The 16,851-nt window shown below is 45.4% G+C and overlaps 1 protein-coding gene across 1 annotated transcript in view; it reads right to left on the bottom strand.

Annotated features, from left to right (window-relative positions):
- Positions 1-16,851, bottom strand: part of TMEM42 (transmembrane protein 42) — a 52,805-nt gene that overhangs the window by 8,802 nt on the left and 27,152 nt on the right. Inside the window, exon 6 of the transcript XR_014822914.1 lies at positions 139-267. The gene's annotated coding sequence lies outside the window, so the exon portion shown is untranslated. The remainder of the gene's footprint in view (positions 1-138; positions 268-16,851) is intronic.

The following is a 16,851-nucleotide window of genomic DNA, read 5'->3' as shown; positions in this document are numbered from 1 at the left end:
TGTAGGCCTGCAGGTGCAGCTCTGATTCAACCCCTAATGTGGGAACCTCCATATGCTGCAGGTATGGCCCCAAAAAGAAGAAGAATAAAAAAAAAAGACAAAACCACAAGGAATACACTCTGAAGGGCAGAGACCTACCAGAGTCTCTTCATGGAGACTGGCTTGCCCATCTCATTCAGGTGATGTCCACTGTGAGGCTCTTTTCAACGTCACGGGCTGAGTTGTGGCTGGTCATACTGAACACTGGGGTGCCCAATGCTCCCAACTCTGAAATGACAGCAGGCAGGGGTGGTCAGCCACTGTGGGGGCTGGGGGCCTCCCCTTGGTACCTCACCCCTTGGCCTCTGGTCTCCCACCTACCTGTGGTCGTGATCCCAAAGAAAACCCAGCAGTGGCCAAAGGACACAAGCTGTTGCATGAGGCAATGCTACTGCAGGATAGGGACGCTGACCCTGCCTGTCCACTCAGGTAGCTCCCTAGCCGGTCCCCAATGAGTGTGCCACACTTGTCCTGGGAGTTCACCTAACCCATGCCTTGGGGGGATGATAGGTGCCCATCTCCAGGGGAACAAGGTGTTGCCAGCCTCACCCAGCCTGGCCAAACAGCCCCCAAGAGCATTATGAGAAGACATGAAGGGTGCAGCTGGACCAAGACAAAGGGCCAAAGACTTGGGGCGCATGCTCACCTGCCCCAGTTTCCTTCTCTGTAAAATGTGTATCATTAGAACACCTACCTCTAGGGCTGTTCTGCGGATGACTCGTTTAGGTTTTCCTCCTGTCCCACCTAGTGGTTCCAGCCTGTCAGTGCCTTCTGGACCCAAGCATCCACAGAGCCATGGGTGGGGGCCTGGGGTGGGGTGGGGGTGCAGGGAGAGATGCTGGGCTCCAAGGCTATTCGCACTTTCAAGAATCCTAATGGGGGGAGTTCCCATCATGGCTCAGTGGTTAATGAATCTGACTAGGAACCATGAGGTTGCGGGTTCGATCCCTGGCCTCACTCAGTGGGTTAAGGATCCAGCGTTGCCATGAGCTGTGGTGTAGGTCGCAGACGCGGCTTGGATCCTGTGTTGCTGTGGCTCTGGCATAGGCTGGCAGCTACAGCTCCAATTAGACCCCTAGCATGGGAACCTCCACATGCCACAGGTGCGACCCTAGAAAAGACAAAAAGAAAAAAAAAAAAGAATCCTAATGGGGAGTTCCTGTTGTGGCACAACAGAAAGGAACACAACTAGCATCTCTGAGGACTTGGGTTTGATCCCTGGCCTCTTTTAATGGGCTATGTATCCGGCGTTGAGCTTCTGGGGTAGGTCTCAGGGGAGGCTCAGATCCCACATTGCTGTGGCTGTGGTATAGGCTGGTGGCTATAGCTCTGATTTGACCCCTAGCCTGGGAACCTCCATATGCAGGTGGCAGCAGGGGTAGAGGGGTGGGGAGTGGGTGCAGCACTAAAAAAAAAAGTCGTAATGGATGATGTTCTATTTCCTGTGGAACAAAGCAAAGTCCTCTTCCCAGGTGTGGTTGTCAGCCTCTAAGAGGGCCCCCAGCAAAGCCCTCCTCCCCCTTGTGGAATCCCCTCCCCCAGAGTGTGGGCTGGACCCATGACTCGCTTCCCAACAACAGGACACAGCACAGTGAGGGGAGGTCCCTTCTCAGACTAGGTAAAGAAGAGGCCACAGCTTCCATCTCACAGCCTCCCTGTCCCACTCGCTGGCCCTGAGGAGAGTTGGCTGCCTGGTGTGAGTGGCCTTGTGGAGGAGCCACAGGGGAGGAACTGATGCCCTGCCCTGAGGATGCTTGCAGACACACGGGAGCCTCCCTGTCAAGATAGGAGAGACCTGCAGATTTTGAGGGATCCTGAGCTGGAACCTGATGCAGAGATTCCTGCCTGCAGACACTGTGAGATGCTAAGCATCTGCGTTAAGGCCCTAACACACTCGCTGCCCATCCAGCTTCCCTGCCCAGGGTAGGAGCCCTCATCAGACAGCCCTGACCTGGTGGCCATAGATTCCCAGCAGATAGGGCAGGCCCACAGATGACCACGTGCTTGTAGGGGTGAGGGAGCAACATTAACCAGGGAACTGGGAGGGGAAATTTTAGGCCTGCAGCAGAGGACCCCAAAGCCAGCTGGAGTCCCAGGGTTCCTACATGTGTTAAGAATCTTCTGTAACCTAATCTTGGAAGTGACTCTGAAACATATGGGAGGTCTGGGCACTCAAGCAAGCACGGTTCACAGGCTGAAGAGGTGGCCGGACATCAGGAGCAAGCACTGCCCTGGGAGTCAGTGTTGCTGACTCAATCACCACCTTGCTTTGCAACCTTGGGCCTCCTGCCCATCCCTCTGGGCTGGCTTCCTGGAAATAAGCAATGGCTTAGCCCACTGCTTCCCAAACCCTGACACTCATAAAAGTCACCTGGGAATAGATACGAACAGACGAACAGGCCCACACTGTATCAGGCATAACACATACTCATTACATGTTACTGAGTCCTCATGATAACCCAAGGATGACCAATGGAAACTCAGAGAGGCTCAGAGTCTTGCTGGGGAGCACAGACTTTAGAAGGAAGGTACAAGTCCACCCATACCCCTGAGAACTAGAGCAAGCCCAGTGCAAGCTCCGCCTACTGGTAGCCCAGTCCCCTCCCCTCTCCTTCCTCACTGTCCTGCCACCTGCCCCCTGGGCTGAAGAACTGGGGGTCTGGTGGTAAAGGGGAGGCACCGGGCACATACTTCTGCAGGCACAGTGCCCTCTGCCTGAGCCCCAGTGGACCAGCGAGAGGGCCCCACAGGAATCTCACCAGTCACTAACTTGCAAACACCAGGCAGGCCAGGAGGGAGTAGGAGCCCTGACCATTTAGGGAGAACCCCCTCCCTGTGCCAGGCACACACTCACAGCCACCCCAGCTCCCAGCTTCCACGCAAAACTTCTAGCCTGGCCTCATGAAGTTGTCACTCTTTCAGAGCAGGAAAGAGCTTGGGGAAGAGATAGGCCCTGGCAACTGCGGTGGCTGGGTGTGGGCTTTTTCTTTTCTTCTTTTTTTTTTTTCTCCTGTCATCTATCAGGAGTTTTGGCTCCTCTCCTTTCCTCCTCCCCCTCGTAGCCAGCTTCTCCCCCGGCCCCGTCTCTCCCCCACTGGTGTACGCTATTTGTTGTGGGGGGGTGGGGTAGCCAAAGGGGATGTCCTCTTTTCACCAGAGCCACAGTGCTAAGGGGAAACTTCGACACTGGAAGGAATGAGAATAAATATCTAAATACCGACGCAGGGATCTGCTGCTGGGGCAGACATCTAAACTTCGGGATCCAGAGGCAATCCAGGAGGCAAGAGGTAGGCCATTTTTAACTGAAGGAAGCTGCTTCTATGTGGGAGTGGCAGGAGAAGTAAGAAAACCACATGGAAGACTCCCAGGATTTAAAGGAACAATCAGTAAAGAAACCATGCACAGAATCAGATGTTCCAGAACCCCAGAATTCCGGAATAAGTTAGAAGAAATGCAGGGACGGGATTAAGATGGCAGAATAGAAGGACTGGAGCTCAACTTCTTTCCTAAAAACAACAAAATTCACAACTAAAGACTGAGTATTCTTCACCCAAATGGACTGGAAACCTTAAAAAAGATATCCTACTCCAGAAGAAAAAGAGGACACATCAAGAGGTAGGAGGGGTGATTTTGTGATATAAACAACACCATACCTCCTGGGTGGGAAGCTCCACAGACTAGAAACTAACTGGTTCAGAGAGACTCACCTACAGGAGAGTTCTGAGCCCCACATCAAACCCTCACTCACGTGCTAGGATCTGGCACTGGGAGAAAGAGCCCCCAAAGCATCTGGCATTGAAGGCCAGTGGGGCTTGTGCACAGGAGCTCCACAGGACTGGGGGAAACGGAGACCTCATTCTTAAAAGGCGCACACAGACTTTTCACGTGCACTGGGTCCCAGGGCAAAGCAAAGTCTCCATAGGAATCTGAGTCAAACCAGACTGCAGTTCTTGGAGGACATCCTGGGAAAACAGGGGTGAATGTGGCTTGTTGTGGGGGAAGGACATTGGAAGCAAAGCTCTAAGGAATATTCAGCAGCATGCCTTTCTCTGGAGGTGGCCTTTTTGGGAAAATCTGGCCCTACCCATCAGTAAGCCAAAGAAGCCCCAGGGCAAAAAACCACCCAGATGGCAGGATCACAGCCCCGCCCCTCAGTAACCAGGCTGCCTAAAGACCCCTCAGGCACACAGCTGCCTCTAATCCCATCCAGAGACTAAGCCCCACCCACCAGAGGGATTAGAATCAGCTTCACCTACTAGTGGGCAGGCATCAGCCCCTCCCATCAGGAAGCCTACAGCAAGCCCCCCATACCGACTTCAGCCACAGGGGGGCAGACATCAGAAGTAAGAGAGGCTACAACGCTATTATCTGTAAAAAGGTCACCACACCAAAAACCTATAAAAATGAAAAGACAGAGAACTATAAACACAGATGAGGGAGAAAGGAAAAACCCCAGAAAATCAGCTAAGCGATGAGGAGATTCTCAGCCTCCAGGAAAAAGACTTTAGATTGTTGATGCTGAAGATGATGCAAGACATTAGAAATAAACTGGAGGCAAAGATGAATAACTTACAGTAAACACTGAGCAAAGAGATACACGATATAAAACTTAAACAAGAAGAGATGCAAAATACAATAACTGAAATAAAAAATTCACTAGAAGCAGCTAACAGCAGAATATAGGAGGCAGAAGAACGAATAAGCGAGGTGGAGGACAGATTAGTGGAAATTAGGGATGCGGAACAGAAAAGAGAAAAAAGATTGAAAACAAATGAAGAGAGTCTCAGAGAACTCTGGGACAACCTTAAACGCACCAACATCCATATTATAGGGGTGCCAGAAGGAGAAGAGAGAGAGAAGGAGACAGAAAAAATATTCCAAGAAATAATAGCTGAAAACTTCCCTAACATGGGGAAGGAATCACTCACTCAAATCCAGGAAGCACAACGAGTACCATATAAAATAAACCCAAGGAGGAATACCCCGAGACACATATTAATCAAACTGACCAAAATTAAAGACAAAGAGAACATCTTGAAAGCAGTTAGGGAAAAGAAACAAATAACATACAAGGGAACCCCAATAAGGTTATCAGCAGATTTTTCAGCAGAAACTCTGCAGGCCAGAAGGGATTGGCATGATATACTTAACGTGATGAAAGGAAAAAACCTCCAACCAAGATTACTTTACCCAGCAAGGCTCTCATTCAGATTTGAAGGAGAAATCAAAACCTTCACAGATAAGCAAAAGCTGAGAGAATTCAGCAACACTAAACCAGCCTTACAACAAATACTAAAGGAACTTCTCTAGGCAGAAAAGAACAAGAGAAGAAGGAAAGAAAAAAGAGCAACACTCACAGCCACCCCACACAGGGGGCACTGCAGACTCACCTAAAGATGAACGCAGCTGCCCACCACCAGGTGGCAGGAGCAACCCCAAGGCTCACATATTTCAATGGGACCTGGAGAGCACATTCCTGAGGTGGCTGGAAAGCCCCAGTTGTTCTGAGGTCTGTGATCAAAAACACTTGCACAATAAACCCCAGATATTATTTGTATTTCTCTCCCTCATTCTCTCACACATGGACCAAAGAAGAAAAGTTGACTGACATGGCTTCAGATTATACATGGTGATCAACCTTACGGAAGCACCACTTGTTACTCACAGATATGAAATCAAAGAAGACTATCCACCAATATCTGAAGAAGCTATGGAGATATGCCTACCCTCTCCATCTATGCATCTGGAGGAAATGAGATTTATTTCCAACTAAAACCACCTGAACAGACCAAATGCATGAACAGGTAGGAAAACCCAGCTCATGTCTCTTCAGCCAGATGTTAAAGAGACAACAATGTAAAACAAGCCACTCTGTTCCTGACATATTTTAGGCTTCCAAAAAATAGTCATTTTTCACAAACGTATGTGATTTATGTTAACATGTGTTGAACATATCGTCATTCTTTTAGAATCAGTTAAATAAACATAGTTCAAACCGCACTTTCAATTTCTAAAATGTTAATTATTTACAGAGAGAAACATCATATACACAAGTGATGTGGGGGCTTCAGTAACTTCTAAGAGTGTAAAGGGGACTTGAGAACCATTTGAGAACAGCTGCTCTGGGCAAGTGAATGTGCACATGCCAAGCCATGCTGTTGGCCCAGGACCAAGGGGTTTCCTGGGACACAGCATTCCAAGTCCTAAACAAAGGAATGCCCCCGAAGGAACTGAAATAATTTTCCCACCCCAACTGTAGCCCAGCTGGTATGTGGAAAGACGAACTTCCATATGAATATCCTTGGCAGAAGGGGAAGCTGAGGCTTGGAGAGGTCCAGCCATGGGGTCAGCCCCCAAGTGGCAAGGCTGGGGCTCTGCACTCAGGTCAGAGTTGATAACCTGCTGCACTGCTGCATTCAGAATAGATGGCAGGAGTTCCCATTGCGGCTCAGTGGAAACGAATGTGACTAGTATCCATGAGGATTCAGGTTCGATCCTTGGCCTTGCTCAGTGGGTTAAGGATCCAGTGTTGCCATGAGCTGTGGTATAGGTCGCTGATGCAGCTTGAATCTGGTGTTGCTGTGGCTGTGTGGCATAGGTCACTGGCTACAGCTCCAATTTGACCCCCAGCCCATGAACCTCCATATGCCATGGGTGTGGCCTAAAAAGACAAAAAGAAAAAGAATACATGATGGCAAATGTGGATGTCTTTTTCCTTTCTTTTTTTTTTTTTTTTTGTCATTTTAGAGCCACATCCAGGCATATGGAGGTTCCCAGGCTAGGGGTCAAATCAGAGCTATAGCCGCTGGCCTGCACCACAGCTACGGCAATGCCAGATCTGAGCTGCATCTGTGACCTACACCACAGCTCATAGCAACACTGGATCCTTAACCCACTGAGTGGCCAGGGATCAAACCTGCGTCCCCAGGGATACTAGTCAGGTTCATTATCACTGAGCCATGACAGGAACTCCAAACGTGGATTTCTTTTTTTTTTTGTCTTTTGTCTTTTGTTGTTGTTGTTGTTGTTGTTGCTATTTCTTGGGCCACTCCCGCGGCATATGGAGGTTCCCAGGCTAGGGGTTGAATCGGAGCTGTAGCCACTGGCCTACGCCAGAGCCACAGCAATGCGGGATCCGAGCCGCGTCTGCAACCTACACCACAGCTCACGGCAACGCCGGATCGTTAACCCACTGAGCAAGGGCAGGGACCGAACCTGCAACCTCATGGTTCCTAGTCAGGTTCGTTAACCACTGCGCCACGACGGGAACTCCCAAACGTGGATTTCTTGATCATTTTTTAAATTTATTTTTAGGGCTGCACCTGTGGCATATGGAGTTTCTCAGGCTAGGGGTCGAATCAGAGCTGTAGCTGCCAGCCTACACCACAGCCACAGCAACGTGACCTACACCATGGCTCATGGCAACACTGGATCCCTAACCCACTGGGCAAGGCCAGGGACCAAACCCTTATCGTCATGAGCCATGATGGGAACTCCGATAGTTTTGAATAGATGATCAGGTCTCTCACTGAAGTGTAGTTTAAAGAGCTTAAAGTTCCGCTAGGGGAGAGCAAAACCTAAAAACTGCTCAGCAGTTGGTCAGTGGTACAAGACAATATCAAATTTGGGGCAAAATTACTCTATAGACTTAGGTATTATCAGATTTTTTATTCTGAGATTCAACTTTGTATATTTTTTTGTCTTTTTTTTTTTTTTTTTTTTTTTAGGGCTGTACCTGCGGCATATGGAGGTTCCCAGGCTAGGGGTCTAATCGGAGCTGTAGACGCCAGTCTACACCACAGCCAAAGCAACACCAGATCTGAGCTGCATCTGTGACCTACACCACAGCTCACGGCAACACCAGATCCTTAACCCACTGAGCAAGGCCAGGGATCAAATCTGCGTCCTCATGGATATTAGTGCAGTTCGTTAACCACTGAGTCATGACAGGAACTCTTCACTGTGTATATTCTTTGTGACTCTATAGTTTATTGTTATTAGAATAAGAAAACTTATGACAGACTCTTGGAACTGCAATAGTTCAAGCACATGGGAGCCTCGTAAGAGCGGGAGTGCGCAGCGTCCACCCTGAGCCTGGCCCTGCAAGACCACACAGCTCATGTTCCAGTCTGTGGAAGGGGAACAGGAGTCAGACGGTAAATACAGAACATGAATAGACTCTCAGGAATGTCAAGTGCTAAGAGGTAAAAACAGTAAGTGGCTGTGACATCAGCAGGCTGCCTAGGCCCAGGGAGCCAGGGAACTTCTCCCTAAAGAGGCAGCTTCTGAGCTGAGACCAACGTGACCACCAGAGGGCGGACCACCCTGCCCTGACTTCACAGCCAGAGACCTTCCTGGAAGAGAAGCTCGAACTGGGGGTCTTATCCATCCCTATCCATACACAAGGGGAGACAGGAGAGGATTACTTTAGGAGTCAAGTGCCCCCAACCATTTTCCCCAGAGTCCAGAGAAAGGGCGGAGCCCCGAGGGCCATGGCCACGCAGGGGAGATGGAGCCATGGCCAGGCCCCTGCACCTACCAGAGCAACCAGGTCCCTGGACACCTATGTGGAGTCCTTAACTCCGCAGGCTCAGAGAGGCTCTGGCTCGGTAGACGAATGCAGCACTTCAGGACATTTTTCTCAAAGTGTTCTGAGCAATGAAGAGAAAGGTTATAATAGCATTTGCTCCATGTCAGAATCTTAGCACATACACCTAATCTGTACTTCACAACCGCCCCATGGGACCACCTATCTCCCAGCAAGGAACCCTGCCCACAGGCTCAGAAGCAAGTGTCCCACAGAAGCCTCCTACACTGTGGGTGGGAATGTAAGCTGGAGCAACTACTATGGAAAACAGTGTGGAGTTTCCTCAAAAGACTAAATATAGAACCAGCGTATGATCCAGCAATCCCACTCCTGAGCATATATACCCAGATAAAATTATAATTTGAAAAGATAGATGCACCCCATGTTCACAGCAGCACTATTCACAATAGCCAAGACATGGAAACAACCTAAGCATCCATCTACAAATGAATGGATAAAGATGTACTACACCTCCCAGGATTAAGATGGTGAAGGAGTAGGATGTGGGGCTCACCTTCTTCCACAAACACATCTCCAAAAAAAAAAATCTACAAGTAGAATGATTCTCATGGAACAACTACTGAATGCTGACAGAAGACCTCTGGGCAAGAAAGGACAAGAAAACCTCCACATAACTGGGTAGAGCAAGGTGGGGGTGGAAAGAGAGAAGAGAAAAAAAGGAACCAGGATGGACAAGCACTTTTGAGAAGGAGCTGTGAAAGAGGAAAGGAATCTGCATACGGGGAGGTCACCTGACTTCTAGGAGATCAGCTGGGACTGAGGGGGAGTCTCAAAGCCTCAGAGAGCCTGGAGCCATCTGAGGAGGGTAAAGCAGGGAGGGAGTGGCACAGACGATCGGTACCACCACCCAGCGCACCCAAGCCTGAGACATGCAAGGCAGAGTCTGGGTGCTGAGGCTTGGGCTTGGCAGAGTAAAAAAAAAAAAAAAAAGTAAGCAAAATGAGGAATCATAGGAACCACTCTCAGTTAAAAGAACAGGGAGAATTCCCCTGAAGGAAGAAAAAATGAAACAGACCTCTGCAGTCTAAGGGCACCAACTTCAAAAAAGAGGTAATAAAAATACTGAAAGAAATTAGAACAGCTGTTGAGTAGTTCCTGCTCTAGCAGGTTAAGAATCTGACTGCAGCAGCTGGGGTCACTACAGAGGCATAGGTTCAATCCCTGGCCCAGCACAGTGGGTTAAAGATCCAGCATTGCTGCAGCTGTGGCATAGACTGAAGCTGCAGCTTGGATTTGACTCCTGGCCCAGAAACTTCCATATGCCATGGGTGCAGCTGAAAAAAAAAAGTAACACGTATTACTGTTAATAGCCATTCTTTTTTTTTAGGGCCACACCCAAGGCATACGGAGGTTCCCAGGCTAGGGGTTGAATCAGAACTACAGCTGCCAGCCTACACCACAGCCACGGCCATGTGGGATCCAAGATGCATCTGCCACTGACACCACAGCTCAAGACACACTGGATCCCCAACCCACTGAGCAAGGCCAGGGATAGAACCCACATCCTCATGGATACTATTTGGATTTGTTTCCACTGTGCCACAATGGGAACTCACCAGATTACTATTAAAAGCAACTAGAAACTATGAGGAGCCAAGAAAAATTAGAAAATTCATTTGCCAAGACAAAAGGTTGAGCTAAAGGCTTTGAACAACAGAATGAATAAGGCAGAGGAATGACTAAGTGACTTGGAAGATATAACAGTGGAAATCACCCAATCAGGATAGACAGAATGCCAAATGAAAAAAAATAAAAGCAATATACAAGACCTATGGGATAGTAGAAAGCGTGCCTAACTATGCATAATAGGGATCCCAGGAGGATACAAATAAACAGATTCAAAGTGTTTTTGAAAAAATTATGGCTGAAAATTTCCCAAATCTAATGAAGGAAACAGACATCCAGATACAGGAAGCAAAGAAGGTTCCAAACAAGATGAACCCAAGCCGACATACACCAAAACGTATTGTAATAAAAATGGCAAAGTTAAAGATAAGGAGAGAATTCTAAAGGCAGCCAAGAGTAAAATAAAGAGTAAATTACAAGGGAACCCTCCTAAGTCTATCAGCTGATTTCTCTACAAAAACTCTATAGGCCAAAAGACAGTGGCAAGATATATTCAAGGATTTAAAAGGGAAAAACTCGCAAGCTAGAATACCTAATAAGATTATCATTTAGAATAGAATAAAGAGGACTTCCTGTTGTGGCTCAGTGGAAACAAATCTGACTGGCATCCATGAGAACCCAGCTTCAATCCCTGGCCTCACTCAGTGGGTTAAGGATCCAGTGTTGCCATGAGCTGTGCTGTAGGTCACAGACATGGCTCAGATCCAGTGTTGCTGTGGCTGTGGCGTAGGCCAGCAGCTGTAGCTCCGATTGGACCCCTAGCCTGGGAACCTCCATATGCCGCTGGCGCAGCCCTAAAAACACAAAAGACAAATACATAAATAGAATAATTTCTCAATTAAAAACTAAAAGAATACAGCATTACTAAACTTAGCATAAAAGAAATATTGAACTCTTCTAAATAGGAAATAAAATATAAGATGAAGGAGATCACAGTTGTAATCACTTAAATAAGCCAGTATACACACCAAAAAAAACCGTAGTGTGGAAGCGATGTTATACACAAGGAACAGCAAAAGTATGAACATGAAGATGTAAAAAAGAACATCAAAATCATAAAACACATGGAAGGAAAGTAAGAAAATGTAGACTTTTTAAAGTATGTGTTTGAGCCTATATGATTATCAGTCTAAAGCAAGCAGATATAAGAAGGGGTTAAGAGGGGAGTGCCCATCGTGGCTCAGTGGCTAACGAATCTGACTAGGAACCATGAGGTTGCAGGTCGATCCCTGGCCTCGCTCAGTGGGTTAAGGATCCAGCATTGCCGTGAGCTGTGGTGTAGGTTGCAGATGCAGCTTGGATCCCACGTTGCTGTGGCTCTGGTGTAGGCCGGCGGCTACAGCTCCAATTAGACCCCTAGCCTGGGAACCTCTATATGTCACAGGAGTGGCCCAAGAAATGGCAAAAAAAAAAAGAAGAAGAAGAAGAAGGGGTTAACATACAAGAAAAACACTGCAGGAGGAATTCCCATTGTGGCTCAGTGGTAATGAACCTGACTAGTACCCATGAGCCATGGGGATGCAGGTTCAACCCCTGGCATCGCTCAGTGGGTTAAGGATCCAGCATTGCCATGAACTGTGGTATAGATTCCAGATGCAGCTTGGATCCCACGTTGCTGAGGCTGTGGTATAGGCCAGCAGCTGCAGCTCTGATTTGACCCCTAGCCTGGGAACTTCTGTATGCCACAGGTGCAGCCCTAAAAGGCAAAAAAGAAAAACAAGGCAACCACAAATCAAAAACAAATAGCAGATTCCGAAAAACCAAGAAGAGAACACAAGCATTAAATAAAAGCAAATCATCAAACCACAAAAAGAAAAATAGAAAAAAAAGGAGAAATATAGATTTAAAATGGCAAAAAACACATATTTATCAATAATTACCTTAAATGTCAATGGACTGAATGTTCCAATCAAAAGACATAGAGTGGCAGACTGAATTAAAAAAAAAAAAAAAAGCCTATAGTATGCTGCCTACAAAAGACCCACCTTAGGGCAAAGGATATACATAGATCGAAAGTGAAGAGATGGGAGTTCCCAGTGTGGCTCAGCAGGTTAAGGATCCAGTATTGTCTCTACAGTGGGTTTGATCCTAAGTCCAGTGCAGTGGGTTAAGGATTCAACATTGCTGGGAGTTCCTATTGTGGCTCAGTGGGTTACAATCCCAACTAGTATCCATGAGGACGCAAATTCGATCCATGGCCTCGTTCAGTGGGCATTGCCAAGAGCTGAGGTGTAGGTCACAGACATGGCTCAGATCTGGTGTTGCTGTAGCTGTGGTATAGACCAGCAGCTGCAGCTCTGATTTGATCCCTAGCCTGAGACCTTCCATATGATGCAGGTGTGGCCCTAAAACCACCCCCCCCAAAAAAAAGATCCAACATTGCCATAGCTGTGGCAGAGGTCACTGCTATGGCTCAGATTTAGATCCTGGTCCAAGAACTTCCATATGCCATGGGTGTGGCCACAAAAAAAAGTGAGGTGATGGAAAAAGATATTTCATGCAAATTTAAATGACGTCGTTGCTCAGTGGTTAATGAATCCAACTAGGAACCATGAGGTTGCAGGTTTGATCCCTGGCCTTGCTCAGTGGGTTAAGGATTCAGCGTTGCCATGAGCTGTGGTGTAGGTTGCAGACACAGCTCGGATCCTCAGTTGCTGTGGCTTCAGCGTAGGCTAGCGGCTACAGCTCCTATTCAACCCCCAGCCTGGGAACCTCCATATGCTGAGGGAGCAGCCATAGAGAAGACAAAAAAGAAAAAGAAAGAAAGGAGATGCAATGCTCATCATACAAAATAGACTTTAAAACAAAGTTTATAAAGAAAGATAAAGAAGGACAGTATTTAATGATAAAGGATCAATACAAGAGAATTTTATACTTATCAACACAATACACCTAATAAAGGAGCACCCAAATACAGACAACAAATACTAAGAGACAAAAAGAGAAACTGATGAGACACTAATAGTAGGACATTTTAACACTTCATTCACATCAATGGACAGATCTTCCAGATAGAAAATCAAGGCAACGGAGATCCCAAATGACACAACTGAACAGTTAATTAATGTTTTTAGGACATTACATCCAAAAAAACAGAATATGCATTCTTTCCAAGTGCACATTCTCTAGGACTGACCACATACTGGGGCATAAAACTAACCTGCACAAGTTTAACAGTATAGAATTTACATGCATCCTCACTGACCACAATGGCATGAAACTAGACACCAACCGCAGGCAGAGAAATGAGAAAAAACTGACTACATGGAGACCAAACAATGTGCTACTAAAAATGCGGTGGGTCAACAAGGAAATCAAAAAGGAAATTAAGAAAATACCTTGTGGCACACAGCAATGCAAATACAACCACACAAAAATCTATGGGATGCTGCAAAAGCAGTTCTTAAAGCCAAGCTCATAGCGATACACGCCTGCCTCAAAAAAGAGGAAAAATCTCTAACAACCTATCACCTAAAAGAATTAGAAAAAGAAGAACAAGAAGTTTCTTCTGTGGCACTATGGGACAAGAAACTGACTACAGCTGCTCAGGTTGCTGTGGAGGCACGTGTTCGATCCCTGGCACTGTGCAGTGGGTTAAAATGATCTAGCATTGGCACAGCTGCAGCATAGGTCACAGCTGCAACTTGGATTCAATTCCTGGCCCAGGAACTTGCATCTGCCACGAGTGCAGTTTAAATAAATAAATAAATAGAACAACAAAGCCTAAAGTCAGCAGAAGGAAGGAAAAAATAAATATTAGAGAGGAAATAAGTACAATAGATATTTTTTAAAAGAGAAAAAAAAATCACTAAAAGCAAGAGCTGCTTCTTGAAAGGGTAAGCAAAATTGACAAGCTGCTGGCCAAACTCATCAAGCGAGAAGGAGCCCAAATAAAATAAGAAATGAAAAAGGAGAAATCTCAACTGATACTGCAGAAATACGAAAATAATAATAATAATAATGAGAAAAATTAATATGCTAACAAATTTGACAACCTAAAAGAAATGGACAACTTTCTAGAGACATATAGCCCACCAAAACTGAATCAGGAAGAAACAGGAGTTCTCCTTGTGGCTCAGCAGGTTCAGAACCTGAAGTAGTTTCTGTGCGGATGCAGGTTCAATTTCTGGCCTCACTCAGTGGGTTAAGGATCCAGCATTGCCACAAACTATGGAGCAGGCCAACAGCTGCAGCTCTGATTTGACCACCAGCCCAGGAACTTCTGTATGCCACAAGTGTGGCCCTAAAAAGAAAAAAAGAGAAATAGGTAATTTGAACACATTGATCACTAGAAGTGAAAGTTAATATGTAATTTATAAAAACTTGCTACAGAAGTCCAAGACCAGATGGCTTCACAGGCAAATTCTACCAAATATACAAAGAACTTACACTGATCCTTCTTAAACTCTTCCAAAGGACTGAAAAGGAGGGAACATTCCTAAAGACATTCTATGAAGCCTCTATTATCCTAACACCAAAACCAGACAAAGTTACCACCAAAAAAGAAAATTATAGGCCAGTATCTTTGATGAATATAGGTGCAAAAATTTTAGCCAACTGAATCTAACAACACATTAAAAAAAAAAAAAGATCATACACCAGGAGTTCCCATCATGGCTCAGCAATAGCAAATTTGGCTAGTATCCATGAGGGCACAGGTTCAATCCCTGGCCTCACTTTGTGGGTTAAGGATCTGGCATTGCCTTGAGCTGTGGTGTAGGTCACAGACACGGCTTGGATCTGGAGCTGCTGTGGCTCCAATTTGACCCCTAGCATGTGCTTTGAATGCAGCCCAAAAAAGACCAAAAAAAAAAAAAAATCACATGCCATGACCAAGAGGGATTCATGTCAAATTCATAAGGATGGTTCAGAATATGCAAATCAATGTATACACCACATTAACAAAAGTCAAAAGCCACATGATCCTCTCAATGGGGGCAGAAAAAGCATTTGACAAAATCCAACACCCAACATCCAACATTTGGTAAAAACTCTTACCAAAGTGGGTATAGAGGGCCAAATGCAACATAATAAAAGCCATTTATGACAAACCCACAGTCAATATAAAACTCAACGGAGAAAAGCTAAAAGACCTCCTGCTAAAATTTGGAACAAGACAAGGATGCCCACTCTCACCACTTTCACTCAACATAGTATCAGAAGTCCTAGCCACAACAATCACTCACACACACACACACACACACACACACACACACACACACACACGAGAAAGAGAAAAAAAGAAAAATGAAAAAAAGTAAATGAATTCAGCAAAGTAGCAGGATACAAGATTAACATTCAGAAATCAGTTGCATTTCTGTACACTAGCAATGAAATATTAAAAAAGGAATATAAAAATACAATACCTTTTAAAAGCACCCCCCCAAAAAAAACTAAATACCTAGGAATAAAACTGACCAAGGAGGGGAAAGACTTAAATGCTGAGAACTACAAAACATTAATAAAGGAAATTAAAGATAATTCGAAAGAAATGGAAAGATGCTCCTGGATTGGAAGAATTAATAGTTAAAATGGCCATAATACCCAAAACAATCTACAATGTAATCCCTATCAAATTACCCAAGAAATTTTTCACAGAACTAGAACAAATAATCCAAAAATTTATATGCAACCATAAAAGACCCAGAATTGCCAAAGCTATCCCCAGGAGGAAAAAAAACAACCAAGCAGGAGGCATAACTCTCCTAGACTTCAGACAATCTCGCAAGGCTGCAGTAATCAAAACAGTGTGGTACTGGTACAAAAACATACATAGAGATCAATGGAACAGAATAGAGAGCGCCAAAATACACCCTCATACCTATGGTCAATTACTCTTTGACAAAAGAGGCAGGATGTAAAATGAGAAAAAGACAATTTCTTCAGCAAGTGGTACTGGGAAAACTGGACAGCTGCATGTAAATCAATGAAACTAGAACACACACTTACACCATGAAAAAAAAAATAAACTCAAAATGGCTTCAAGACATAAATAGAAGACATGACACAATAAAGCTCCTACAAGAGAACATAGGCAAAACATTCTGATATAAACCATACAAAGGTTTTCTTAGATCAGTCTCCAAGGCAATAGAAAAACAAAAATAAAGAAATTGGACCTAATCAAACATACAAGCTTTTGCACAACAAAGGAGGCCATAGAAAAACCCAACAAGACAGCCTTTGGCATGGGAGAAAATATTTGCAAATGATGCAACCAACAGGGGCTTAATCTCCAACATATGCAAACAACACATACAACTCAACAACAACAATAAACCCAATCAAAAAATGAATGGAAGACCTACACAGACATTTCTCCAACAAAGACATATGGATGGCCAATAGGCACATGAAAAGATGTTCAACACCACTCATTATTAGAGAAATACATATCAAAACTACAATGACGTACCTCCTCACACTGATCAGAATAGCTATTGTTAACAAGTCTACAAATAATAAATGCTGGCGAGGGTGTGAAAAAGAGAACCTTCCTACACTGTTGATGGGAATATAAGCTGGTACAGCTACTATAGAAAACAGTATAAAAGTTCCTCAGAAAATTAAGGATAGAG

The sequence above is a fragment of the Sus scrofa genome, chromosome 13 (genome assembly GCF_054392235.1).
Source record: "Sus scrofa isolate SSC_HxYL_T2T_F1_AM1 chromosome 13, Sscrofa_HxYL_maternal_Yorkshire_Landrace_v2.0, whole genome shotgun sequence".
Taxonomy (NCBI): Eukaryota; Metazoa; Chordata; class Mammalia; order Artiodactyla; family Suidae; genus Sus; species Sus scrofa.
This window is presented reverse-complemented; position numbering and strand designations above follow the sequence as displayed.